The 26,843-nt window shown below is 39.3% G+C and overlaps 1 long non-coding RNA gene across 4 annotated transcripts in view; it reads left to right on the top strand.

Annotated features, from left to right (window-relative positions):
• The window catches only part of LOC143172371 (uncharacterized), a 126,402-nt gene that overhangs the window by 91,656 nt on the left and 7,903 nt on the right, over positions 1-26,843 (top strand). Inside the window, exon 4 of one of the 4 annotated variants that reach the window (XR_012997340.1) lies at positions 779-3,628. The exons of the other annotated variants lie outside the window; for them this stretch is intronic. This is a non-coding gene — a long non-coding RNA (uncharacterized LOC143172371). Of the gene's footprint in view, positions 1-778; positions 3,629-26,843 lie in introns of those variants that run through there. 4 annotated transcript variants of the gene reach the window in all.

Here is a 26,843-nt window from a genome sequence, read left to right as displayed (position 1 = left end):
AAGTCCCCCAATCTCTCTGTTAATTTTAATCATCAAATCAGCTAGCACTTCCATTTTGCTGCCTCTCATTTCCTATTCCTTATCTTATCATTTGTCCTAAAATAGTTCATCAGTTCTCACATCTTACTGCAGTGATGTGCTTTCAACCTCATCTCTACTTGGAACTGATCCCTCTCTATGATCTTTCACACCAAATCCCTTTTCTCTGTTGACCTCCACCCCTAGCTTGTGCCCTTTCCAAGACTTACAAGCTGGCAGTGTCTCTCATTTCTGCAAGTGCATTCTGCTCTTTACTTCTGACAGTGTTACTTCTACTGGGATTATTGTCTACAGCGATGGTTTTTTATAATGTAAACTCTTAATCTTTCTTTTCATCATTAGTATTTGCCTCCTGTAAGACCACAAACACTACTTTATTTTCCATCTCTGAAGTCTCATGTTCTTACGCTCTTTTGCCATGGAATTAAGAGGGTGGGGTCCCAAGTGATTTCCCACTTTTGCATACGTTTTCAAATGCTATATTTGTTATATATGTGAAATAACTGTCCTTCTATTGCCTGTTCAAGTGTTGATTTTATGGTCTTTTCTGCCTTTTCTGAAGCTTCATGTCTTTCTCTTCTTGCTCCACTGGAGGACTCGCCAAGTCCTTCTCTCCCCTTCCTTTTCCATCATGCCCAATCCTGTTCTTCCATATTTCTATGCTCTTATCTGCTTTCCTAACACCTTTGCTCTGTTAAAACCTGATGGTTTTGTGCCCTTATCCTGCTCTCATCTTCAGGCACATGATGTGCTCTCGATGGAGAAGAGGCTGGGCAGCAGTCACTGGAGAAGATGAATGGCGCTTCAGGAGGATTGTCTGAGCTGTTGATGGCAACTTCTCATGCTCGTCTCCTGGACAGGATTCTTACTTTGGTACAGAGCACTTCAACGTCTGATCACCTTGACTCTCTCTGGGATGAACTCCTCTGGCAGGCTGGCTGTTTAATCAAGAAAAATTGAAGAAGAAAATAAGAAATAATTAAAAGACATCCAAATGCTAATGGTCTGCCTCTCCTTCTCCTGGAGCAGGCTTTATGTCTCCAGCCCTTTTTCCTACTTCATTGAGTAGTGCTGGTTTATCACCAGCACAGTGCCTCTTTCAAGGCCATGCTTTTGAATGGCACTTCCTATTTCAGCTTTTCTTCAAACAAAACATTTGGGTCTCATCTCCACAACTGCAGCAAATGCAAATTTAGAATAAGAGGTGAGGCAACCCCAGCACACCCTCAGTTACTAACTGTCTTGGGGCTCAAATAGCTTTCGATATAACTTAGATCAGCCTGAAGATGATCTCAGTGACCTCTACGTGTCCCATGGGAACCACTGCACTGGGTAAAGATCAGGGCAATAATTACATATTTTGCCCTGCCTTACCTGCCTGGTCATGATGCCTCCCTAGCCAACCACTCCTACCAACAAGAAATGGCAAATGGTAGCGTAGAGCACAAAGCCACTGTGGCCAGGCTTGTGGGACACGCCTCTTAGATTAATATTTTTTCTCAGTTATGAGCACATTGCCATAAACACAGCTAATAAGAACATGACCTCATTCTTTCAGGATCCCACCAGAGCAAAGGTGCACATGTAACTCAGGTTTTCGGTATGAGTCTCAGCTTTTTCACATCAGCCTACTCTGTCAGGTGTTGAGGACAGAAAGTACATCTGTCAAGAAGTCATAGGCCCAGTTCAGGAATCACCTGGGCATTAGGGCTTCCTCATGCAAGGAAGAGGAGAAGAAATGAAAGATGCTGGCTGATCAGGCATCTTTCTCTTTGAGAAGGGAAGAAGGAATTGTGAAAAATGAGGGAAGTGTAGGTGAAAAAACCGTTGTATTTATCCAACTTGCTGGGGAAAACAGCATCGCTTCAGAGGGCGGGTTGGACAGGAGCAGCCCTTGACTCACAAGTCTTCAGTGATCCAGCCATGAAATATCACAAGGAATACCCCTGCAAAAGTGATTAAAGAAGCTTGGGTCATGTCAAATATAAAACATAAATAAATGCACTACTGAAGAAAATAAGGAATATTCTAGATCTCTGTATAGCAGAGGCCTACCAGGCATATGGATGAGGATAGCTTTGCCTCAAGGAGGAATTTGATTTAGGGACTGGAGATGAATGAAGACCTATTTTTCTACATTTACTTATTTTTTGTTTGCTTACTTAGAACTGACAGCATGCTTACTGACCTACAGTGCACGAAAAAGAATCCTTTCAATTAACTGGTATCAATAACAATAAAATTATAGCATACTGACATGGAAAATGGCACAAAAATGGGAATAAATTTGGCATGAGGGAAGGTGATTGTTTTTGTCTTCTCTTGTGGAAATTGCAGAGTAAGTGCCTTTCTAAGATGGCCTAAAATGAAAAGCGGGGGTGGGGTCCAGTTATGTTAGGAAATTCAGATGAACTGCAATTTCTCTTTTTCTGAGAAGCTGAGGTGAGCTTCTTTTTGAGCGAGGCTGGTTCAAACAGTGGTGAAAATAAGAGAACTACTATGCAACAGCCATCGTGTGACTGACCTCTACCATTTGTCTTAATGAATGAGGTATGAACTTGAAATACACAGAATGGCACCATAGAGGGATAAAACAAACCTGCTGAAAAACAGACAGAGGAAAAAGCTTTTAAGGATCACAAACAAAACTTGCACAAATCTGCTAAGTACTCGTTCATGGATGCAATTCAAGACATGCAACAGTCTAAATTGGGATGGGATTGGACAAAGGGTTATGGAAGTGAAACATTCCCTGTAAAGTTTCTGTGTTTATTTTGTGGTTATTTTCTGCTTTTTAACTGAAAAATAAATCTTGAAGTCATGCCTGAGCCACCTTAGCTTCTTGGTGTGAAAAAATTGTGCTCTGATGCAGAGATCCTAGTTGCTTGTCTTTTCGCAGCTCCAGGAAACAAATTCTGTGAAACACCAGGAATAATATAAAAATGGAGCATCACTGTCAAGCCATCAAAAAGAAATCAAACTTTCAATATGTGGGTAATAATACTACAATCTACAAAGGTGCTATAATATATTATGTCCAAGACAGTATGTTATAAACCCACTGTTTTTTCTGAACAAAGAAGCTTTGAAAAGACAACCTTTCATCAGAAGTCTTGGTAAACTTACACCAATGAACTTAATAAAATTGGACCTGATGCTACTCTTAAATCTCATAATACTGCCTACATTTTGACATTTCCTGTATTGGTTCATGTTTCCCCATGGAAATATACCAAAGTCAAAAATAGAAAAATCTTGAAATCTTTTTCATGCTTTTGATAAGATACTTTCTTCAAATAATGTTTAACTTGCAATAACTCTTCAAGCCATGTAGAACAGAGTATTTTTAACTTCTCTTCTTTCTCCATCCTCCAAACAGTTGTTAAAATAAAAAGAAAGCAACTGAATCACCTACATGGTAGACAACAATGGTAGTTGTTTTGCTGCAAAATAGTCTTTACATGCCAGGGCATACGGTGAGGTCTCTGTACCTCTTATAACAGAATTGCTTCAAGGTGAAGTTTTTAGTTGCAAAATTTAAAGTTTCATTTCATTTTGATGGAATACTAAACTTTTTAAAATAAAGTTAACTGTTTATTTGATATGAATCGCAGCTTTTGTTTCTTGATATAATAGCATTTCTTTATTATGTAAAATATACAGAAACTACAATTTTCCTTTCTTTTCAAAACAGCTTTTCATTGAATTTCATGTGAATAAGCTAATCTTAATACTTATAATCTTATAAATTCTGTAAGTTTTTTCTGCTTGTCACATTTCACATGAATTGAAAAAGTGTTTAGTTTAAAGGTGTTATGAGTGATCATGCACACCACAGAGAAACTTATTTTCTAATCTTTTTGGTCAGGTAGAATTTTCAGATGATTGAGATTGGGTTCAATTCTCTGTTTAACTGAAAAAGAATTGATATTCTGTCAAAAATAAAAGTGACGTAACAGAGGAAAGTTTTATCTTTAGCTAGTTAAAAATCTCTCAGGAAGATAACTTTGTTAATTATATGAAACATATTTCTTTTTATTGTTGTTTCCTCTCCTTCCCCTCAGTTTGTCTACTGTTCTTTATTTTTCCAGATGTTTACTGTTCTTTAGATTTTTATAAAGAAGGGAAGGGGGAAGGCGATTAGACCATGTCTGTGTTGAGAACTAGCTTCAATACTCTTTATTGTTAAGAATGTAACCAGATGCTTAACTAAAATATTTGATCCTCTGTGTTTCAGTCAAAAGCTCCTTTTTAAATCATAGATAAAGCAAGGTCAGAAGAAAGCCATTCCCTGGCTTTATGAACTGAGGAAGTAATCTGGGTGTGTGTCTTGGAGATATCTAACTCCCCACATAGGAATAAAGCTAAATCTGGAGCTAGTTTCAGGTTTAATATCTTCCACTGAAAGTTGGACCTTCTGAAATCCAATGCAAGGTAGAACTCACAAATGGAGATTTTGTTTTGTGAGGGTGTAATTGCACTAGTCAGTTCAGTCCTAAGCCCTACGCTGTTTACATAGGCTTACGTGTGTACAAATTGGCATTATGGCACTTTGTATGAATTATATCAATCAAGATGGAATTAGAGAAGTCTTTATTTGTTGTATTATAGCAGGAAATCTGAAGACAAATGATACCAATGGTGTAGCAACAACTTAGCTTACATTCTACCCTAGAGGTACAATGATTGTTTTGTTGTGTGTTTGCTTTTATGCCTAATCTTTGTTACAGAGTGTTATAAACACGGTGAAATGAATTAAGATTTTTTTCTTCCACATTTTTTTCCAAGCAAAATAAGGTCACTTGTTATTCTAATTGTCCTCCCTGATACTGATAAAATTCCAAAGTATACATGCTATATTGTACGTATCTTAGATGCTGCAACTATGTTAGGCAGTTATATGTGATATGCTCATCTATTATTCTGTCTCCTCTTTGACCTGCCTTGAACCGTTTGGCCAGGATCCAAATCCCACCAAAATCAATGAAAATATTTTCACTGATTTCATTCAGTTTCGGATCTGATCTGTAGCAAACCTGTCTAGGGCATCATAAGCACAATATCTTCCTTCACGGACAGTGCATTTAGTTTTTCTCTTTTAATTTTTTTTTCCTTCTTGGCAGCTTAAAGTCTTTGCTGTTCTGCTTGCACAAGCTTCACAGATTGTGCAGCAGGGCAGTAGAATGAATGGTCAGACTCCTTTGACCCACACACTGTGAATCTCAACCTTCAGATAAGATCTACCACCAGCACCGGAAAGGAACTATTCATAAAGCACTTATCCTTATACAATACCCAGCCAGAATCCTGCCTGGGGGCAGGAGGTACTTTCCTAGAAGGTCATGTTGCTTCTGGACGTGAAAACCCAAAAAGTTTTGGGTTGCCTACTCAAGTTTGTCTGGGCAGTGCTGCGCTGAAGTTTCTGAAAGTCTCCTGAAGATCTCCAAGGACAACACAGGAGAAATGGGGCAGGAGGCTGCTGGAGCAGCAAACGACAGCCACCCTTGCTTACTTTGCTTGTGTCCATGTCCTGGAAAGCCAGGATGTCCACTGCTTCTGTGACAGAACATCTGGCCCTTAAGGACCATCAGCACTGGGGCTGAGGAGACAAAAATCACAGCCCCTTTTACCTTCTCTGAAGAGCAATCTCAGCTCTTCAGGGCTCCCTGATGAACTATGCCATGACCATGACGCTCTCCTTTGATCTGGTACTGTCATTGCCTGATGAAGTTCAGGTTTGCCCAGATGGCTGAGAAACATGGGCCTAATTTTGTGTGTGGAAGAAGGTGGCCAAGGAGACTGCTCATGGTTGGTCCTGGCTAGTTCTCCTTAGCTACAGCAGTACCATGGCCAGCCTCCTGCAAGTCTGTGGGTCAGGCCAGGCCACCAGGCAGAGGAGGTCTGCTCCTATGGGTCTTTGTGTTTAATTCTTAAGGAAAAGTCAGTACCATCCTGCCCACGGAGGCTATAAAGGTACCTCTGTCTTCTAATGTTTTATCTGTAGCATTGTGTGTATGAAACTGCTTTAAAACAAGTAAATCTTGTTTGAAATGTTGGGTTTTCCCCTCCTTTGCCCCTAACTTTATCTTTGAGGGGTTCCTGAAGGAATTAGGATGGAGGTTTCAGACTGGTAGTTTTGGGTGGTTGTTTGATTTTTTTTTCCCCCCAGGATGTGGGAGGTGCCTCAAACCATAGACAAACTTTTAAAACTGGGTCATCTTTCCCCACCAACTGGGGAAATTTTTCTTGAAAATCTACAGCAGAATATGAAAATCCTCCTGTAGTCTCTGGGAAACTGTGGAGAGAAGAAAATATGTCAACAACACTAGTAGATACCTTTAAAACCAGGAATCAGATCCCTCTGAATCTCCTGAGATCAGATTTCTTTTTAAAGATTATTTTAGAATAAAAAACGTAATTTCATTTATTTTCTCTCTAAAGTTTAAGTCATTAGATTGTATCCACATCACATTATCCAGCTTTTCCTTCCAGCCATAAAGACTAGAAACTCTCAATTTTTTGAAATAAAAACAGGGACGTCTTTTCTGGTTGTTTCCGAATTTCTTCTTTTCACATAATCACTTGGTTTCCAGGAATGCGATTCTCTCAGTAGTCCCTGAAATGTTAATCAACATCCAGCCAAATCATGGGAGTGAGCCAGTGTTGTGGTTTAACCCAGCAGGCAGCTAAATACCACACAGCCATTTGCTCACTCTCCCCCCCGCAGTGGGATGGGGGAGAGAATCGGGAAAAAAAAAGTAAAATTCATGGGTTGAGATAAAGACAGTTTAATAGAACAGAAAAGGAAAGGGAAATATTAATAATAATGATAAAAGAATATACAAAATAAGTGATGCACAATGCAATTGCTCACCACCCGCCGACCGATGCCCAGCCAGTCCCCGAGCAGCGGTCACCTCCCCTCTGGGGCTAACTCCCCCCCTAGTTTATGTGCTGAGCATGACGTCCCATGGTATGGAATGTCCCTTTGGCCAGTTTGGCTGTGCCCCCTCCCAGCTTCTTGTGCACCTCCAGCCTTCTCAGTCAGTAGAGCATGGGAAGCTGAAAAGTCCTTGCCTAGTGTAAGCACTGCTCAGCAACAACTAAAACATCGGTACGTTATCAACATTGTTCTCATCCTAAACCCAAAACACAGCACTGTACCAGCTACTAGGAAGGAAATTAACTCTATCCCTGCCGAAACCAGGACAGCCACATTACCCCACCACAAACTAGGCTGTTTGTTAGTCAAAATCTATAAGGATATGATCAATATGGATAGATTACACATTATAAACCACAGATCAAGTGCTGCATAGAGATCTCCTTGTGTTCCCTGGCCGCGTACAGACCAGGGCATAACTCCTACTCCCATGGGATAATTGCACTCACAGTAGTGTCAGGTTACTGGAGGCTGTTGATATCAGTTGGCCACACTGAAGAAAACAATAAGGCCCATTTAGCTCCAGATGCAGTCCAGAAGTTCTGGGGAATGCATGTTATCCCCGTCCCCAGCACGCCTGCATCTCTCCTCTCACTTCAGTAAGCAGATTTTCCATTCCCATTGAACTCACACAGCAAAGTGATATCACTACATAGGAAAGGAAAGAAATCTCTGAAATACAATCCAGCAAGATGAGGGGTATTTTGGCTAGAGAATAGAAAGAAAAGTGAAGTATGAAACAAAGGAAATTTGAAATAATTATGGATTTTCTTGGAAGGAAATAATTATCTCTTTTCCCCACAAACATAAAAAATATATTTTTGATTCTTTTGTCTGATACCACCTAAAAGGAGTAGCGCATCCCTATAAAGTGCCACGGATCAGGAGGTCTTTTCAGTTTTTTCAGGGACAGGTCTTTTGTCAGACTTGTGATGACAGGCTTATTTGGCCTAAATACACAAGATAACAGAGACGGCAAGATAATTTGCTATCTTAATTTGATATCATAGGTACACCAGCTGCATAAGGAAAGGTGTTCAAAGGCAAATAAAATGTAACTGCAGAGATGTTTAGCACACCAAATCTGACCCGTGCCTGTACAATATAGGTGTATGGCCGGGGTAGACTCAGCAGCTCCATTTCTAGATCCTCTGTGGTAGAAAAATCTGAATTTTTTCAGAAAAACAAAATCTATATTGCCTGTAGCAAACGTGTGCCCAGGTTTTATAAGCTGTTGCCAGCAGAAGAAAAGAGCCACTCAATTTTTCCAGATAATTCCATCTGTCAGTTAATCATGACTATTGGATAGTGAGCAGCAGAACTGAGATTTCCACTGAAAATGAAGATTCAATTTCAGAAGGATTTTTTAAAGAAAAACATGTAATTTTATAAATACATGAAGAACTAAAATTATATGTTTTTTTGACAACACTTTAAATGCTGAAGAAATAAGACTGAAAAGATACACACACTCTCTTTGAAACATGTTAATTCCCTTTTTTGCTTTTGGTTGTTCCTTCTCACTTGTTTCCCCTGATTCCTTTATCACGGAGGTGGGTAGTAAAAAGGGTGAAAGTGCTGGGAGGCTCCTCTTCATTTTTCCTGCATGCATCTGATGTGATTTCCTTGCACTGTATGCAATAGTCGTCCTTTCTCAGTGGCTGAAAACTGAGGACACTGAGGGCGAGACACGCCATGGAGTTGTTGCTGGAAAGGATTTTCTCCGTCTACCTTTCTGGTCCCTCCACAGTTCCTTCATGTTTTGGTCTCAGCTCCAGACCTGTTTCATTATATGTTTTTATATGGGAACTAAAAAATGCAATTAAATGTAAATAAATTATTTTTCCATACAGAATTTGCAATTGAGCTGTATGTTCTATGATGAGAAAAGCATACAGGAAAAATAAGAGCAGATCAAGACAAATAGAGCAAAATTACATTATTTTCCCGTCTTTCCTTTCTTTCCCTTTCTCCACAGCACTCCAGTGTCTGGAAACCATTTGGATCAGAAAATTATTGATAGATAAACAATGACCTCCACTTCATAAATATTTTAATACCCATAGATACGGTGTCACACTCAGAGATTACATTATACTTACCATTCTTTTTTTTCAGCTTGTTATACATTGGCTCTGCTGGTAAGCATCCAGGCTTTCTGCCAGTAGAGACCAAATGAAGCTATGTAGGATGCTTTAGCTTAGATTAGGCTGGATTTAAGCCACCCTCCTGCGTCCCAGTGTCTTTAACTTGGACAACTGGGCTCATGAAGTTTAGCTCACACTGCAGTTTACTAAAGACTCCACATGCAAGCAATGGAAAAAGAGACGTCTGTTTTAACGGGTTAATGGTGTATAATCTACCCTTCTGCCTTTCCATTGCCACCCACGAACAAGAACAGAGGAATGGCTCTATACTATTTATTAAACAGAAATAATAAAATTCAGGTACAAATAGAATACAGGAAATATCGTAAACTTAAGCTCTAGAAAGAGAAGACTTGGGAAAAGAAAAGTTTTGGTTTTCTTCCTCAAAATTAGTCTTTACAATGTAAAATAACATACTGATGTTTTGTTGAATGTATTTTCTATACTAAAATTGTCACATCACAACTATAAAAGGACTGAGGTTCTACAATAACTTTAATGGAATGCTGACTTTATTGCTTAATTATGGCCTTTTTCATGTCAACAGTATTAATCACACATTACAGTGTCTGTCTGCTTCCTCCCAGGATAAGACCCGCAGCTACGTGACATTTAAGTTGGGAATATCGTAATTGTTTTTGGCTGAGGGGGAGGGTTACTTGATGATGTGACAGCATAGATGTGTCTGCGAAAAGCTTTTCATATTATAAATAGCAAGTGTCGTGACATCTTGTACAAAAAATGTTATCTGTATTGAGTAAATACAAATAAATAAGGATTTTGCTGAGGAGTGACCTGGCAGATACATCTGCTGTTGTAAGATACATCTTGCATGGCCACACGTTCCATTTATTTGAGGATGATCCGTAACAGTCTCCTAGTAGGACACGTGTAGTCCAACAGCAGTAACAGCTGCTAAGCAAAAGGAGATAAACTTGGAAATCATCAAGGGGGAGGCTGTTCTTCCTTTTGAGAAAAAATAAAGAACCAACCTCATGGAAACACAGTAAAGCACCTTATAAGAGTAATCAGTGAACTAAATAAAGCACACTCAAAAATATAATCCTATTTCACCTCTAGTAACTAAAAAAAAAAAGGAATCCTAACTTTCCCATATGAATATGCTACATATACATTTTTATTAGCTCATCTCCAATAACAAGACTCTAATAATTGGTTGAAAAGCAATCTATGACTATTTATAGTAAGAGCAGTTGCCAAGCAGGAGCTGATAGTCAGCCTCAGTCTTTGCTAAGTCGTACTATCATTATTCCTGCAGCTGCAATGCAAGTGCAAAAAGAAAATGAGGCTCTCATTATTTTCCTGTGCTGCCCTCTTCCTCTAGGCTATTTTAGTTTTGCAAGTGGATTTTGAGTCCCACCAAACTGTTACCTCAGAGGCAACATCATCACGGTGGGCTGTGGTAGTTGCATACAACAAGCCCTTCCATTGGAGCCAAGTTTCAGAAGACCACTTAAGTGTAAAAAGGCACTGTGGGTTGTGGTAGCGACATGGGATTGGTCCCAAATTGACCTGAATTGTTGTGGTGGGCTAGATCTACCCTTTAGGGTCGGTCTCCTGAGCCCAAATGAGGTCTGCATCTCAGGCAGGCACCATGTGTCCTGGGTACCATGCTCACCTGAAAGCAGATGACACAGAAAGAACTTGGTTGTTCCTGTAAGTTGCTTCAATGCTCAGACAATAGCCAAGCAGTCAACAACCTCAGTCCCCTAACACTATAATAATAGCTGTGGATTTAAGTATATTAAACAAAAAAGAAAAAAAAGGAAAACATCCATAGCTGGGTTCTTTTTCTTCTGGTTTCTGAGCCCCGAGGGTTGAACTCAATTAGAATATTCTGATTAGATCCAATTTTTTTTTCTGGAACATGAAGAATTCCTCCCTCTCCACCTCCCCAAAGTGCAGCAATTACAATAAAATCAGGAGCTGATAATAACAACAGTCATGTACTCAAACCAAGCAGCACACACATGCACACACAAAATAATAAGACTCTAAGAGGAAGCCAGGTATTGTGAAAAAAAAAGAAAGAGGCAGAGGTTTGGGGGCTGATCGTTGGTGGATGCTGGAAAAAAAGGTTGCATAGAGCATTAGGCTCAGATGTGAATCAACACCTCTACCAACAGAATATCTTGGTTCTGTAGTCAATGGAAAGAGTTAAATGTCTCTGGGGTTGACTTAAAGCACCTAAATTAAATGTCTAAAGTCAAACTGTGTGAATACTCCTCAGAAATAATGGAGGAAAGTGACTTAAGATTGTGTATATTTTCATTAGGAGACACTGAGCTACTAATTTTGCCAGCAATTTATAAACTTGGATGATTTTATATTTTTATATTTTGCTAGTGAAATACTGACAAGGATAGTTTAGCAAAGGAAAAGGCAGTATTAGGAGTTTAGAATTATGAGTCTGGCCCTTTCGTGTTTGACCTTCATGAATACAATACAATTTGTTTTCGTTTTTTAATTTTAAAGCATGACAAAGATCTTAGCTGACAAAATTAAAGGCAGATACAAGGAATCTAAGAGCGCTTAGCTATCATTCAGGTAGCATCTTCAGATGCTACTGGGCAGTGGGGGAGGTGGCAAGAGTGGCCACATTTCAAGGAGCATGATTTCTCCCGGGGAGACCCGCAGGTTCAGCATTTCTCGTTTCCCACTCTAACATCCTCTCTTCCATTTCTCCTGTCACATGTGGCACCCACACTATGTCTGAAGTCAGCTGAAAACTTTGTTTTTTTTTCATGAGGTGTTTGAGTTATAAAACCTGTATTCAGCTGAATGAATCTCTAAGGTCATCAACACCCGTGTCTCTCTTTCCTGTCTTTTTCCTCTTTTGTATTTTCCAGTGAGTGGGAACTCTTACCTCCGAGTTAACTTGCTGTCAGTTTCCCATGTTTTGTAATTAACATCCAGAACCTGCACTTTTTTCTTTTTTTTTTTTTTTAAGCGAGAAGAAAGGCCTGATGGCTGCAGTCCATTAACAGTCTCTCAGTGCTTTGCTCTCAACTTATTTGCTTTAAATTGAGACCTTACTTATAACGAAACCACTGTTGCTGAGCACAGAGTATTGCTACATTCACACAGATCACTTTGCCCGGTTTTCATACACATTAGTAAATTGTGGAAGATCAAATACCTCACCCAGCTGACACATATGGAATTGATCCTGAAGCAACCTTGTATTCACTGTCTCAGTTTCAAGATAGTATATTAAACTATCGCTTTTGAAAGGCAGTCCCAACAGCAAACAAAAATGGTGCTTGAATGTTAAGTGATAAACAAGATTTGAGACAGAGGTTGAGTACTGTATTTGCAAACAAAATGCAGACTCAGGCGGCTGACTTGCATATTTGCAGATAAGGTGCTAATTGCATGAAGTAGGAATTTGAAAGCCCAGAACTGAAAGCTCAGAACTCTGGGCAGGGTGTAATTGTATTTAAATAGATAACGTGAAATTACAAGGGGACAAAAAATTGAGAAAACCTGAAGTTATTAATTCTATCTTACATAATTAAATGGAAAAAATGAATTTATAGCATTCCATGGTGTTATATAATAGCTTTAGAAGTTTTAACTAAATTTTAATGCTTTTAAAAGTATTTCCTTGCATTAATGCTTTTTAAAATATTTTCTTGTATGTTCTACTTTATTTAATTGTTACCTAACAATTAGAGCTGATTCCTGACCAGTTCCAGAAAACCATTGTTATCCATGGCATTTCTATCACTAGTTACTGTTTTTACTCTAAGCATTACTGTTAATGCTTATGTCTTAATAAAATTAAAGGTTTCATCAACAGTTTAAAAATCCATTTATAACTTGACTTGTAAAAGTGAAAAATAGAAAAACAGACTGTAAAAAAAATGTAGGTGCCTTACGACTTGCCGTGGGCCCCACAAAGTAGATGCCTCAGCAGCATATCGACAGTTCTGCTAAAAATTAGAGATGATCATGCTCTGCCTCCAAAGATAAAGTGTTTAATAATAAATAACCCTACTTTAGATCTCAGTGTGATGGACAAAAGAAAGATTTAATCATTGCAAGTTGCTTGCTGCCCAAGAATCAGTGATTTTGACTTGATTGCATTCAGTGTGAGTAAAAGGAAGAAAGGTTCAAGTAGTATTACGGCATATATGTCATGCTTTCAAACTGAAAGTCTCATGGGCAGAGAAAATGTAAGGATAAGTTGGAGAGGAATGTTTAGAATTAAAGGCGTGAATGAAAATTAAGGGCTCTATAAGATGAATTTCTAAGACAGCCAAAAATCATGATTACACAAGAAAAACAGGCAACACTATTTTTTGGCCACTAAACAGAGAAGTGAAGGCAGCATATAGAAATTTAAAAAAAATTAAAAAAATACGTTACAGTGGGGTAATAAAGAAAATGGATTGCAATAAGTATGAAAGAGAATTAAACTGAAAAGTTTGACACCAAAAAGAGATTTAAGGTATCTTTACAGAAATAAAGAAACAGATACAAGGATTTGAAAAAGATGGAGACAGATCTATGAATTTTAAAAAAATACACTGGGAACAAAACAGACCCTACAAACACTGGGATTCTATTAGTAAATAGTTGTGATAAACCTATTAATAGACAGGCAACCCAGAAACGGTCGAAATTATTTGTTCTCCATTTGGAAACAATAAGGACATTCTTATTACATAAGAATATCCTTTAATGAGGTTAATGAGTACTTTCCAGTTAATTAATAGACATTAAACAACATCTGCCAGTAGGCCTGAATAACTTTTACCCGAGAGCCCTAAAAGACTTGGCTGGGGAGAGCACTTATTCGCTGACATTAATTTTTAATAAACCTCAAAATAGCAGGGAAATGCCAGAAGACTGGGGGAACGCTGCTGTGCCAATATTCAGAAAGGGCAAGTGGTCCTACCCAAGTAACTTGAGCTAGTGAGAAAAAAAGCTGCTTTGGGAGTCAGCTGATAGGGAATTAAAGGACAGATCACAAGTGATTAAGGGAAAAGAATTTTGTCAGACCTAATTTCTGAATAAATCTACTACTATTACGCCATGTAAAAGAAAAGCTATTCTCCCCCCGCACCGGCCCCAAACGAATAAATGGTGAATGGGTTCAGAATTGGCTAATGGGTGGTTCTAAATATAGGAATGTGAAAACAGGGATTTTCTGTTGGGACCGGCAGGGAAGAGGAGCACTGCTAGTGCTTGTCAACATTTTCATCGATGATTTGGTTGTAACTCTAAAATCACTGGTGACGTAAATAAACAGTGATGAGGACAATCAAATAAAGTGGTCTGCTTCACTTAATAAGTGGACTCTGTTCTGACATTTTAATACAGGTGTATGAAAGTTGCCTGCAAAATATGGGACGGCACCCTGGTCGGTAGCGACTGAGAAAAAGATCTTGGTGTCACACTAAACTCCAGCTTTGCTGTGGCAAGAAAAGGATGGTGCTGTCCACGCAGGTACAGCATCGTGTGGGGTTTGTCTTTGCGCTCTGCAATGGTAAAACTGGGATTAACTTAGTTCAGTTGTGGGGTCCTTTTAAAAAAGAAGTTGCAAAGTGAGAAAGGGAGCAGAAGAGACCCCTCAACTGCACTAAGTTGATCCCGGTTTTACCATTGCAGAGTGCAAAGATAGTGCTTTACACTGAGAGGCTTAAGGACTGCATCTATTCGGTTTATCCAAGGGCAGGTTGAGAGGGAACTTGATTACAGTGTGTACGTACCTTCATGGGAAAACAGACTGGGTGCCAAAGGGCTCTTTCATCCAGCAGAGAAAAGGCATAGGAAGAACCAGTGGCTGGAAACCGAAGCCAAACAGATTCAAATGACAAATTAGACAGAATCTTTTGCCAGGGAGGCTGACCAATTGTCAGAAAAATTACTGAGGAAGACTGCAGGATTTCCGTCTCAGACGAAGACTGTGCATCTTTTGGAAGACGTGCTTTAGCTGAACACAGGTAACAGTTTAGTCGAGCAGCAGAGGTCCCTGAGCTCAGCGCAGGAGAGAACAGATGAAATGCAGGGGCCAGTGATGCTCAGAAGGTCAGACGGGTGTGATCTGATGAGTCATGCCAGCCTTAAGCTTTGGGAATTTATGGGTCAATAATAGTAATCTTAATCATAATCATAACTGTAATTGCAATTGCAAACACAATCGCAATAGCAACACTAATAAACTTTTTTTAGTTTTACGTTGTGCCTGAAATGTAAGGGGCCAAATCCTGATTAAGTGACACAGCCCAGGAAAGTGGATTATCCTATGGGGAAAAGAAGTAAGAATTTGGGCCACAAAAATGCTCCTTCTTCCTCTGGGGCCCTAAAGAGATATGGCTTCTGCTTCAGGACTGCGGTGAGATGAGGAGACAGTTGACCAGATGGATTTTTGTCACATAAGATGCCCTGCCATCTTACGGTGTGGTGCTGCCCCCATAATCCCTGGAAGAGGACCACACCGGCGCTTGAGCCTCTAGTGCTGCTTCTCTCGGTTCTCCAAACATGCCATTTCCATGGAGTCTCAGCACCTGCACCCATTGCAGATGGAGCCTTCTGCACTCTCAAAGGGGTGGGCAGGAGGGATTACTCAGAGATATGAGTCCATCACGTTCTGTCATTTGTGAAAAACTTAATTGACTATGGCATTTCATCTTAAAAAAAAAAAAGGTCTGCTTGTAAAACATCTGCGGTCAGGCTTTGGATGAAAATTTCACAAAGACGTAAAGTACACTAATTGTAACCTTCTGTACATCTTCTTCTCCTTGACCTGCTCATCACCTTTTGTCTAATTAGCATCTACTACCTATCAGCTTAAACATTTCTAAGTAAACTTTAATTCAACATATCCTGAAAACAACCTTCAGGAGTTCAATGTTTTTGAATTACCATAACTATGAATTTGAGTGCCCTTCTCCCGTGGCGGGGCACTGATGAAAATCTACACAGGGGCCTTTGTGGGGAGAAGTGACCCCACGGTTGTGGAGTGGACATTGAGTCACAGTGGAGTAAATCGCAGGTTTACCCCTCTGCTTCCTTGGAGCACCTTCTCTGGGGTGTGGGAGAGGGTCCACACTCTTCTTATCCCCACAGCAGTTTTCCTCACTTCCTAACAGGGATGCAGAAACCCCAAAACTTCCTCCAACATGCTTAGAACTAAAGTATCATCCAGTTATTTACGCATTTTAGAAAAACTTTGTTGCATATTTCCCTGACCGTTCTGTAACTGCTCTAAAAATAAAAACTCATTGCACACAGCTGCAACACAGCACTGTAGATTTTGGCATTTCCAGATGCATATTCTTAGTAGTTCTATCTGCTATTTAAAGGACTGATCAACTCTTACTATGCACATTTATTTTCCTTTGCAAACATTGTTTTTTTGGCTCAGGTCTGGAAGAAGAGATCTTATTAAAAAGAAAATATACGTTTTCTCCTGGTTTAGATAAAAATTGTTATGGTTAGTGTAAATGTTGTTATTTTAATTTAATTTTTGTGTGCCACACTTGAGGAAAAAGCCCTTAACTGTTATGTGTCCTGGATAATTTCTTTTTTTCAAAGAACAATATTAATGTTGAACATGTTCACATTTTGTTCTTTTTTTACATGTTTTTGTGGGTTTCCCCCCACTGTTACTGCAAAAACAGCTACATAAAAAAAATTTAAATGTGAAAGAAAACTTCTGAGAGCAAACTAGATAAAAATATCATGAAAACTGATTTTCACCGGCCTTCAAGGCATCAGGATTTTGATCCTTGTTCTCATATTAGTCTTGAGAAGTTGGCAATGTCATTGCTTCCAGAATTAGTTGCTGACAGTTCACCCCAACAGGATTACTTGCATACTTAAAGTCAGGCAAGTGCAGAAGTGTTTGCAGAACCAGACTTTAATAAGCAGCTGTACACTCACCTGCAAGCGCAGGGGATGAATAATGAGTCATCAGCCCTCCGAGGGCAGCGTAGTTCGGCTCCGTGGCCATTACCGCAGAATGTGGTCGGGCACCAAAGTTGCAAATGTCCTTTTCTCTTCAGTTTGCCGCCCCCTTCCTTTCAGAAAAAGTGGGGCCCTGACATTGTGACATTTCTTTTGTGCTCCAACCATCATTTCATACACCTGTAGAAATTCTCAGAAGAGATTATGGGCAGTCTGGTTAATTTGTTTTGCAGTTTGACATCCTGGTGCATTTGCACAATTGCTTTGTTAAAAAAAAGTTGCAAAACCCGACTCTTCTCCCAGGCGAAACCTGGGAGGACATCAGCAACACCAGCAGCATTTAGAAAATGCACCGTGTGGGCACATATAGCGGGAAAGCTAACTCTGAGAGTCTGCACTTTTGGAGAGCTGAATGCGCGTGTGGGTGCATCTCTCCAGAAACATACATTTTATTGTCAAGGATGATAACTGGGTGCTGGTGTTTTGTGAGGATGATGCTCCCTTCGTTATGAAGTAGAAGAGCGGTGGCTGACATGCCAGCTGGTCAGCGAAGGCTTTCATCCCCATTTCTCTTGTGACTTTTGCAGTTCTCATGACTCTGGATTTAATGCTTTTGCTTGAAGTATGATGTGCAACATACCTCTTCAAGTACCACGTGGACCAACTCCTCCCCTAACCTCTAACTTCCCTCATGAAGCAACTGATCCCCAAGAACAGTGCAACCTTAGCGAGGTACATTTAAAATAAGACAGCTCATGTGGTTTGGAAATCAAGCTTTACTGCCCCAACCTCCAGCAAACAGTTGCTTGTACATGTTACATATCGGTAGGATTTCACACACTTTTGTAATTCAAAGACATCATCCAGTGTAGACCTGCTCTTTTGGTTATATATAATATTTGGTTATATTAAATATAAATATAAATAAATATACAGGACAACACGTTACAGATGAGCTAACGCCACAGTGAGGGTCTTTTTGCACTGCCTAACTCCTTGTTACCACACATCTGCAGTGACCTGGTGTTGCATGCATTTAGCTGGCGTTGATGTTCTACCTTTCACCTCCACAAAGGCAAGGAAAAGCCCTAAGATACACAGCTCCCAGGTATAGCATTTATTTGTAGCTGACCTCGCTCTCCTGCCTGGGCAGGGCCAGGGTGCAGTGACTTAAATGAGAGGACCAAGGGACTTCGGTGGGGTGGCACAGATATCTGCCAGTGACTAATTAAATTAACGGCGTCCGTCTGGACTCATGGGTTTAACTCGGAATTTCCTTACATTTGTGGATTGACTGTGGAACAACATAATTGCATAAATGAGTTTTCATGTCCAAATTGAGGACACAGATATAATCCTTGGCTATGTTATGTAAACCCACACATTTTCAATCAGTAGAAATGCAAATACATTTTTATGTTTGTAAAAAAAACCCCTCTTTGCTTAATAAGCAGGTTTATTTTATCCGTGCCAAATACTCATTCCATATTTATAAAACGTGAGCTCTGAAAGCAGCCCTATTTTACTTCAGGTACAAAATACAAATGATCATTCTTAACGCCTAGACTTTCCAGGTTTTGAATAAATGTTGATCTTGCAACAAAACAAAAAGGTGTTAGCTGTTATTTTCTTCTGCTCCTGCTTTATGCTATATTTAGGGAATCCTTTGCCGGTAGCATTCCTAAGTAATGGATTCTGGGCATACATACTATGGCATATTTTGTTAACATGTAAGAGGAAGTATCCCAGTCTTCAAATCCCACCTATTATAACCTTTAAAAAATTATGAATGCTCTGAATGGCAGAAGAATGTCTGTACGTGTTGCAAAACTTTCATTGCCGGTGAAAACGGAGCAAAAATTAACATCACATCATGAAAGTGCAAAGCAAATTAAGGAAATTAAATCATTTTCATCAACTCTGGCTATATCTGCTAAATATTTTCTAACCGTTGTAAGAAAGAAAAACAGAAGGCAAACTCGCAATGAATAGAAACAATAATGGTCAGTAGCATGTGTTGCATGGTATTTGAATGGAAAGTAATTTATCACTTCTGAAATAAAAGCTGTTTATCCTTGTGTTTCACTGTCTGTAACAATCCTTATAATTTATCTGTGAAAAAGTGAGAAACTGTACCACCATTAGCATATGAATACCTGACACATCAAATTGGCTGTACAATAACAGAAGGACATTTGCTATTGGTGTATGCACACAGACAAAGCAGCCATTTTGGGGGGGGGGGGGAATAAAAAAATGAAATGGTGTGGGTGTTTAACCCGTTGTATGTCTCTCTGGTTTCACAGAGAGGCTTTGATGAGGACAGCCTGGCAGAGTGGCTGGAAATTCCTAAAAAAACCCCAAACGAGTACGCAGGTTAAATGCTGGAATGAAGATCATACGTGTTAAATTTGTGTTCAGATGGTAGTGGGTGAGACGACGGAAGAAATGCAAGAAACCCATCTGGAATAAGCGATTTTGTGTGTTTTTTACGTGTGCACCCGGGGTGGGGGGAGTACAGAAACGCGGAGATTGTGCAGAAACGAACCATTGCCTACGTACAGTTTTATTTCATGGCAACAACATCGCGGGCCTTGGGTCAGATGTGTGAAACTATTTCTCAAAGAAGCTGCATACATAATTGAGGCCCTATGAAGGGTTCTCAGTTGAAGTTGCCAGGCTACATTCGTTTCAAAAGCAGAGCCATTTGTTATCAAATTTAGATTAACTCTCTCGGCACTGGACACGTAGTTTAAAGCGCAGCTTTGCAGACCGTCCTTGCTGTCGGAGGAAGGAGGAACAGTGCCTGATCGCTGACAGTACTGTTATTTTGCAAAGGATGGAAATCTTACCCATACTTAGGCCTGCAAAGCGGTAATCTAAAAAGAAGGTTAATTTCTGAAGGATATCTTTATGCTTTGTTCTCTCTTAGAAGCCACAGTGGTCTTTTTTCTCCCATTCTTTTCTTTCCCTTTAAAAAAAAAGTCATGATTTCAGCTTTAGTTTGGGAATATATTAGTAAATCAATATTTGCTGCTGGTTTTTTGCAAGCACACTGTGTCTGCCTTCACCAAATTTTTTTCTAATTTTATTTTAAATGGGGTTTCAAGTGTTTAAACATACAGATTAGCAACTCAAGATATTTGTGTTTTTCAGCCCCACATGGCCCGCAACAGCTGGGTGTGATCCCGTAGCCTTTACTTGCACTGGTGATACTTACTGATGTAACTGCAGTGTGACTTCTGTCACATTCAAGGATCACTAATGAGAGAAAAAATTGCACTAATTGTTATAATTTATTATTTATTTCCTTGAGCATCCCAGTGTTCCGTGTGCTTTCCGAGCAGAGGAGATGTTCTTGCCCCATGGAGCTCACATGGCTGTTACAAGCCAGACATAGGGCTTGATGATGCCGTGTCTTAAGTAACAAAGGGCAACCGATAAAAGCAAACACCCAAAATCACAAACATCCGTTCACCACATTAATCTGCTTTCGCTGGGCTCATGCCCTCCCTGTGCTTGCTTTTAGTAAATATTGTAGCAGTTGAGTGCCAATGGCAAAATATTTGTGGAAAGCAAATTTCGTATCCTGGAAAGAAGTGTTTGCTAGAAACTGTTGGTGCCCTTTCTTGATGGAGACGTTGGACACTCCTGAGCTCAGCAGGAACATACGTGTGGTTGAAGGTAAGGTGCTTTGGCCCCAATGCTCAAGGGTCATTCTCCAACCCTCAGTGAAATCAACCACCTTTGAAGGTAGAAGCTTTGTTGGGTAGAGGCCAGAGTGATCACTCAAAACTTTACAGCCTTAACTCGAGTGAAGCAGTTCATGACTTCTCCAGCCAAAGGCAGCTGGTAAGTACAATGCAGGTTTTGAATATCAGTAATGAAGTTATACAGTAGGGAAAAAAAAACCAAAACCAACACCCAGAACCACCAAACCTACCTTGTAATCTGCTCACAGATATGACAAAAGATGAAAAAATGGCTACATTTATCAAATAAATTATTCATCATGAATTATTTGCTCTGTCTAGCCTTAAATTAGGTTTACTCAGGCTAATCAGCAAATATATGCCAACAATTAAACCCAACAGAACATCCCAGTCATACACATATTGTGTGTGCCTGAATGTGTCATACCGTGCAGGCACTTTGAGCAAGAAAAAAGAAAGATGTACCTACTTTTGTAAACTCTGTATAAAAGACAAGGATTTTTCAGTAAATTCTCTTTCAAAGTATTAAAGCTTTGCGGTTTTAGAGCTTTTAAACCTGAATTTTTTACCCAATTTAATTTGACATTTCTATTTTCATTTCTCTAACAAATTGGAGTCCCTACATAAGACTTTTACTATTGTGAAGCTTAATATACCATACTAAATATAGCATTCTTAACTATCTGTGCTTTTCCTTCTTGAAACACAAGCTTAGGGCATTTAATCTACATCCCTTCATCAACATAAGATGCTGCTTTGTTAGAATCAAGTCAAGCCTGTTGTAGCTGTTGACATGTATGTTGGTAAAACTGAATTTCATCTTTGTAGTTTCTGAGTGGAGAGAAGACTTTGTTTTAGTAAAGACGACGAGAATACCACCAAACACCGTGCTGCCACATTAAAACAACTTTCCCCATAAAAATGGACACACTGCATTTTATTGTTCATATATGTAAAGATGTAACTCACTTGTTTAAGCCGTTAGTAGGTGACTACACCAAGTTGCCTGCCATATTAGAGAGAATGATCCTTCGTGTAATCTACAAACGTCTTCTGAAAAACAAGGGGCAAAGATAAGCTGAATTAAAAAGCGAGGAGAGCAAAGGTACACAGCATAACATTTACCCTTTGATTGTTCTAAAGGAAGATATATCATGTATGCGTGCCCCCACACAACCCTGGATATTATTCTAAAACTACAAACCATTTGCTTATTTAAAGCCCTGTGCAGCTAACAATACTACAGGGCTAGTAAATCCTGCCGAGCACTCTTTGAGAATCTTGTTTATTTACTGGTGGAAGTGATGTACCATACTTGTGTATCCATGACAACACTGCAACATGCTGGAGCAGGACTAGGTCTTTTCTTGCTCCTGCAATAAGAGATTAAAAGTAAGAGGCTAAATCTTATTAAATAGCAGAAGCTTTTCAAAAGATAAAACATAAAGTTCATGGGAGCATATAATAGTTGTTCATGGTAATATATTTGTGCTATTTCAATGCTTTTGTTAGGTTCCTCTGTTGATTGTAAATAGTCCTGAATGGTGAACATACCAGGAAAGATAAAACTTTGCAGCTCCTCCTGGAGTTTGTAATACAGGAAAGTGATTCACCAGCGTCAAGCCTGAATTGTTAAGAATATCCTTTTTAAAGTGTATTAAATTGGATCATGCTGTAATTTTTATCTTTTCTTGAAAGGTGTTACAGGTTCTTTACTATTTTTTGTTCTCATGCCAAATGCTTTGATTAAGAATGTTATATGATCCAGTGGATTAGTAATGTATATTGCCTATTTATATTTATAAATCCATACATTCTCTTGGTGCATTTGTGCTTGCCGTGCCATTGATACGTTAGACTGATATGATTGAGATGCAAATTATGTGTATGTGGTGGAATTTAGACATAAAATGAAAATTCAATTCTTTATAAACCATTGTTTTTCTTACTGTTACTCTTGATTATGTTACCATTGCCTTGACAAAGGTTGTGCACTTTTAAGGTTTAGAAATGCACCTTGAAAAGTTAAACCAAATTAATTCTGTGCAAGCAAATCTATGCAATAAAGGAACAGTTCCTTAGCTAGCAGTAGGCTCCAGAACAATATTTATCTTCCTCTGACATCTTAATAAATAACACAGTAGGCCAAATTCTAGCGTAGGTTTCTCAGCATTCATAGATTTTAAATGACAAAAGATTTTGATTTAATACATCAGACGTCCTCCATGTATATTGTATTTTCCAGACACATTAGTACTTAAGCTAATGTCTAAAATACAAGGCTAATATGTTACCTATATTCTGATGGCAGGATAAAGAAAGTTTTCTGTTTTAATATTTTGTGTTACTTGAATCTGTCAGTTGATTCACTAAAATTAGAGATGAAGCCCTGAAACAATCAGTAAGCCTTAGCTGAGACCAGCCCATCGCTGTACATTAAAAAATGAGGATCAGGGTGTGGCAGCTCTGGAAATTATACAGAAAACACCCTTGGACTGAATTGAGTAACTTCTTACTTTTTTCAGAATAACAGCAAAATAAAATAATTTTTAAAAAAAGGATAATAAGAAAAAATAAATTATTTCTGTGGGTTTTGTCTCATTTTCTATCCCTTTCTCAACACGCTATACATTGGTTATCTCTGCACAAACAAGGCAACAGTTGCTCGTTAAACAGCTGCTTCTGCGGATACCTGCTCTTCAGCTAGAAGAGACACACAGGTTTTGGTCTCCCGTTGGCTGATTTTGATCATTATACTTCAGGGTGAGAGGGGGCTGCTTACACACCTGTTGTTCAGGTGTGTGTCTGTGTACACATATAAACGAAGCTGTGAATTTGGCGGGGGGAATATAATTGTCCTTATTGCCGTCTGGGTTAGCATTTACCCAGTCTGTGAAGTCAGGAGGAGCCTTGTGCTAATGGCAGCCATCTAAGTGAGAATAATTTGCATTTTCAGCAGAGAAAGGAGTGGAAGATGGGTCTCCCACCAACTGGATAAATGCTATTCTCAGGCTAACTTAACCGTGTGGCATCTTCGGTGTTAGAAAAACAATACTTTTCACGATTTCAGCTTTGATATTGGTGCCAAATTTCCATCCAAACGATGGCACAGAAACTCCTCTTTGCAATATCTTTCTCCTTTTTCAGGTCAGGCTTTGTAGACCGTCACTGTTTTGTCTTCTTCAAAATATTTCTACGATGCTATTGTACAGAAATATCAGAGAAAACTCCTAAAAACAAAGCAAAAATAAAGACCCGGTCAAAGCAGAGGTCTCTGCCTTCCCCATAACACAAGGAGATAGGAATGGGATCAACCACTTTGGACACTGTTGGTCACTCTGGTATTAGCATGTAATTATTTCATACAATAGCATAAGTTTCACAGACAAGTAGTTTCACTAATCGTTCATCTCTGATGATCCACTCTGACTTGGTCTAAGAGCAACCTGGTAATACTGTTGGGATATTTCCCTCCTTTATGCTGAGTGACCAGAGTTTAGCCAGATGGAAGAGACTCTGAGTGACTTCTTTGATTTTTACAGCTAGAGAGGATTGTGTCTTTTGTGGGGACTGCGGGGAAGAACGCTATACCTGTTGCCACTTAGAGGCAGGTAAGGAATATTACAACCTGCAAGTGATCTAGCTGGAGATAATAATAATTTGTCTTACTCGCCACTTCAGTAAGGTCCCTTACTGGAGTTTGTTTGGACTGTGTAAAATGCGAATTAATCCTCCGAGCACAAGTGCTCGTTTTGCATTTCCTGGCTCTGCCTGCAGACATCATTTGAAACGTTCAGAAATGGCCACAAGCAGGTTGGCCAGGGTGGTCATCAACCCTCGGAGGGTTTGCTTCCAGGTATTTTTCCATCTAATCCGAGAAAATGTGTCTTTTGGCTCCGGTGGATTTGGGATTCTTGTTAAACAAGAGTACAGACCTCATGCTTTTAAGATTACTGTCAGGTTGGAGAGAAGACAGCTGAACGAGGCAGAGGCTGTTAACTAAACCGGCACCAACTTTCCAACAAGCGGCTATGATGACATCTTCTTTCCTAGTTTTGTTTTCACTTCAATAGGCACGCGTAGCTTTTTGTTACTTGGTACAGAGTGTGCAGTTCCAACGCATTAACATTTTGGGGAATTGTTTCTTTCCTGTAGCTGAGCTGGGATATTTTAAAGTCTTTTGCAGCATGGATGAATTGCCCAGAATTCTTTTGCACACCCTGCAGATATATGTTGTTTTATTTTCCGCAATGTCTGTCTAAAAATACTTAATTGTTTAGCAAGTTCAGCTGCAAGAAGTGTTGATTTTATCAGCTATATTTATGCATCCTGAAATAAGATATCCTTAGTGTGTTTGCACAATGATAGTAAACCATAGTTTGTGAAGATTTGTAAGCAACAGTAGATTGAAACGCAGGCAGGAAACCCATCAAAAAGCAGGCAGCAAATTAAAGGAGGAGTGAAACAAGTTACAAACTAAAATTTAAAATAGATGTCTCAAAAATACTTTTTTGAAAATGAAACATATTTTAAGAAAAGATAACATGGTATGGAATTTATATGAAATTTGAGGCCAAATTCCTGAAAACATGCATATCGACATTCATGACAAAGCAGTCTTCTCACCATACCTCCTTGCATCTGCTCTCCATGTGAGGGTACATGCAGGAAAGGACTGTGGAGTGCAAAATCCAGTTTCGGAGAGCAGTTGTGAACTTCACAGCCATGCACATCAGATACTAACTCACAGGGAGAGACATGTTAGCTTCAGCCTTAATTTTCACGTCTCCCGTTACCTGTCCTTGCTTCAGCGGTTCTTCTCAGTCTGCAGCATCGTGCTCTCCTTCTGCAGCGCCCAGGGAAGGTACGTGCTCAGCGTGGCCCTGGGCGCGCTTTGCCTGAGCTGGACAACTTTGCTTTTCAGGGTGCTACAACACTCCAGCAGCGCAGAGCCACTGGCTTCAAAGCAGTTTCCACGATCTGCATCAAATGTCCAGCAGCCGTTCTATTGCAAATCAATTGTTTTATTATCCATAAAAAAACCCCAAACCAACAACTTTATTGAAATAACATCTTGAGATTCCATTAAAAAGTCAAATAAATACCTTAAAGAATAAGTAAGATGACACCCTTATTTGCAACATATTTCCACATATGGGCACACATAAGCATGGAGCAGTTTTAGGGATTACAATCCAAATGCAGGAATGGGGAAAAGTTCAGCTGTTCTGTACATGGAATACTGTAAATTTTCTTTGTATTGTCTAAAAGTGAGGTAGGGCAGTGGGAGCGACAAAGATAAAGAAGTGGGTGATAAGCCCTCATTTTCGATTGCTGATGTGAAAAAAGTTCAGAAAATAATAATTATAGAAAGAACTTGCATGGCCTACAGTTCTCTCCTCATCAAAATATTTTTACTGCTGGTTTCCTCAGGATGCCAGCCACCAGGGTGGCTGAGCAATAATACGTTGTAAATAGTGGAATTTCTCACTCTTACCAACTATATTAGAGCGACTTATTAAAGTTTTACTCAAACACATCCTATTGACAAGATTCAGTGTGAGCACTTGTTATTCACTGCAAAATACAGTTAATAAACAAAAAATGTGGTAAATGGTGCATATTATTTTGCTTATAACATCCCATTAGATAAATTTTTTAAGAGACCTCAGCTGATATTATGTGTTCAAAAGGCAAGAGAACAAAACAGATTTATTTACCAGAGTCCAGATGGTAACATAGCTGTTGTTTGTATGCACATCTGTAGCATTTACATGGCAAGAAAACATCAAAGAATTTTGAAACTTGGCTTATTAGTTGTAATCATGCAGTTGCAGATCTAGAACAAGTATAAAATCCCATAAGAACAAGGAAATATGTAAAACAGTGATTTTCACCTTACATTTTGTTTGTGGGATGATGTTACTGAGTCTGCTGGACAGAGTCAGTGAACCTTTTTAAAAACTGGCAGCATTCTAAAGAGGATTTTGTTGAACATGGCTCTGCTGTTGGCATCGTTGACTAGAAACGTAAGTCACGAGACGGTACCGTAAATTGAGTTGC

This window comes from Aptenodytes patagonicus, chromosome Z (genome assembly GCF_965638725.1).
Source record: "Aptenodytes patagonicus chromosome Z, bAptPat1.pri.cur, whole genome shotgun sequence".
NCBI lineage: Eukaryota > Metazoa > Chordata > Aves > Sphenisciformes > Spheniscidae > Aptenodytes > Aptenodytes patagonicus.
Note: the sequence above shows the minus strand (reverse complement) of the source record. Positions and strands in the feature narration are given on the sequence as shown.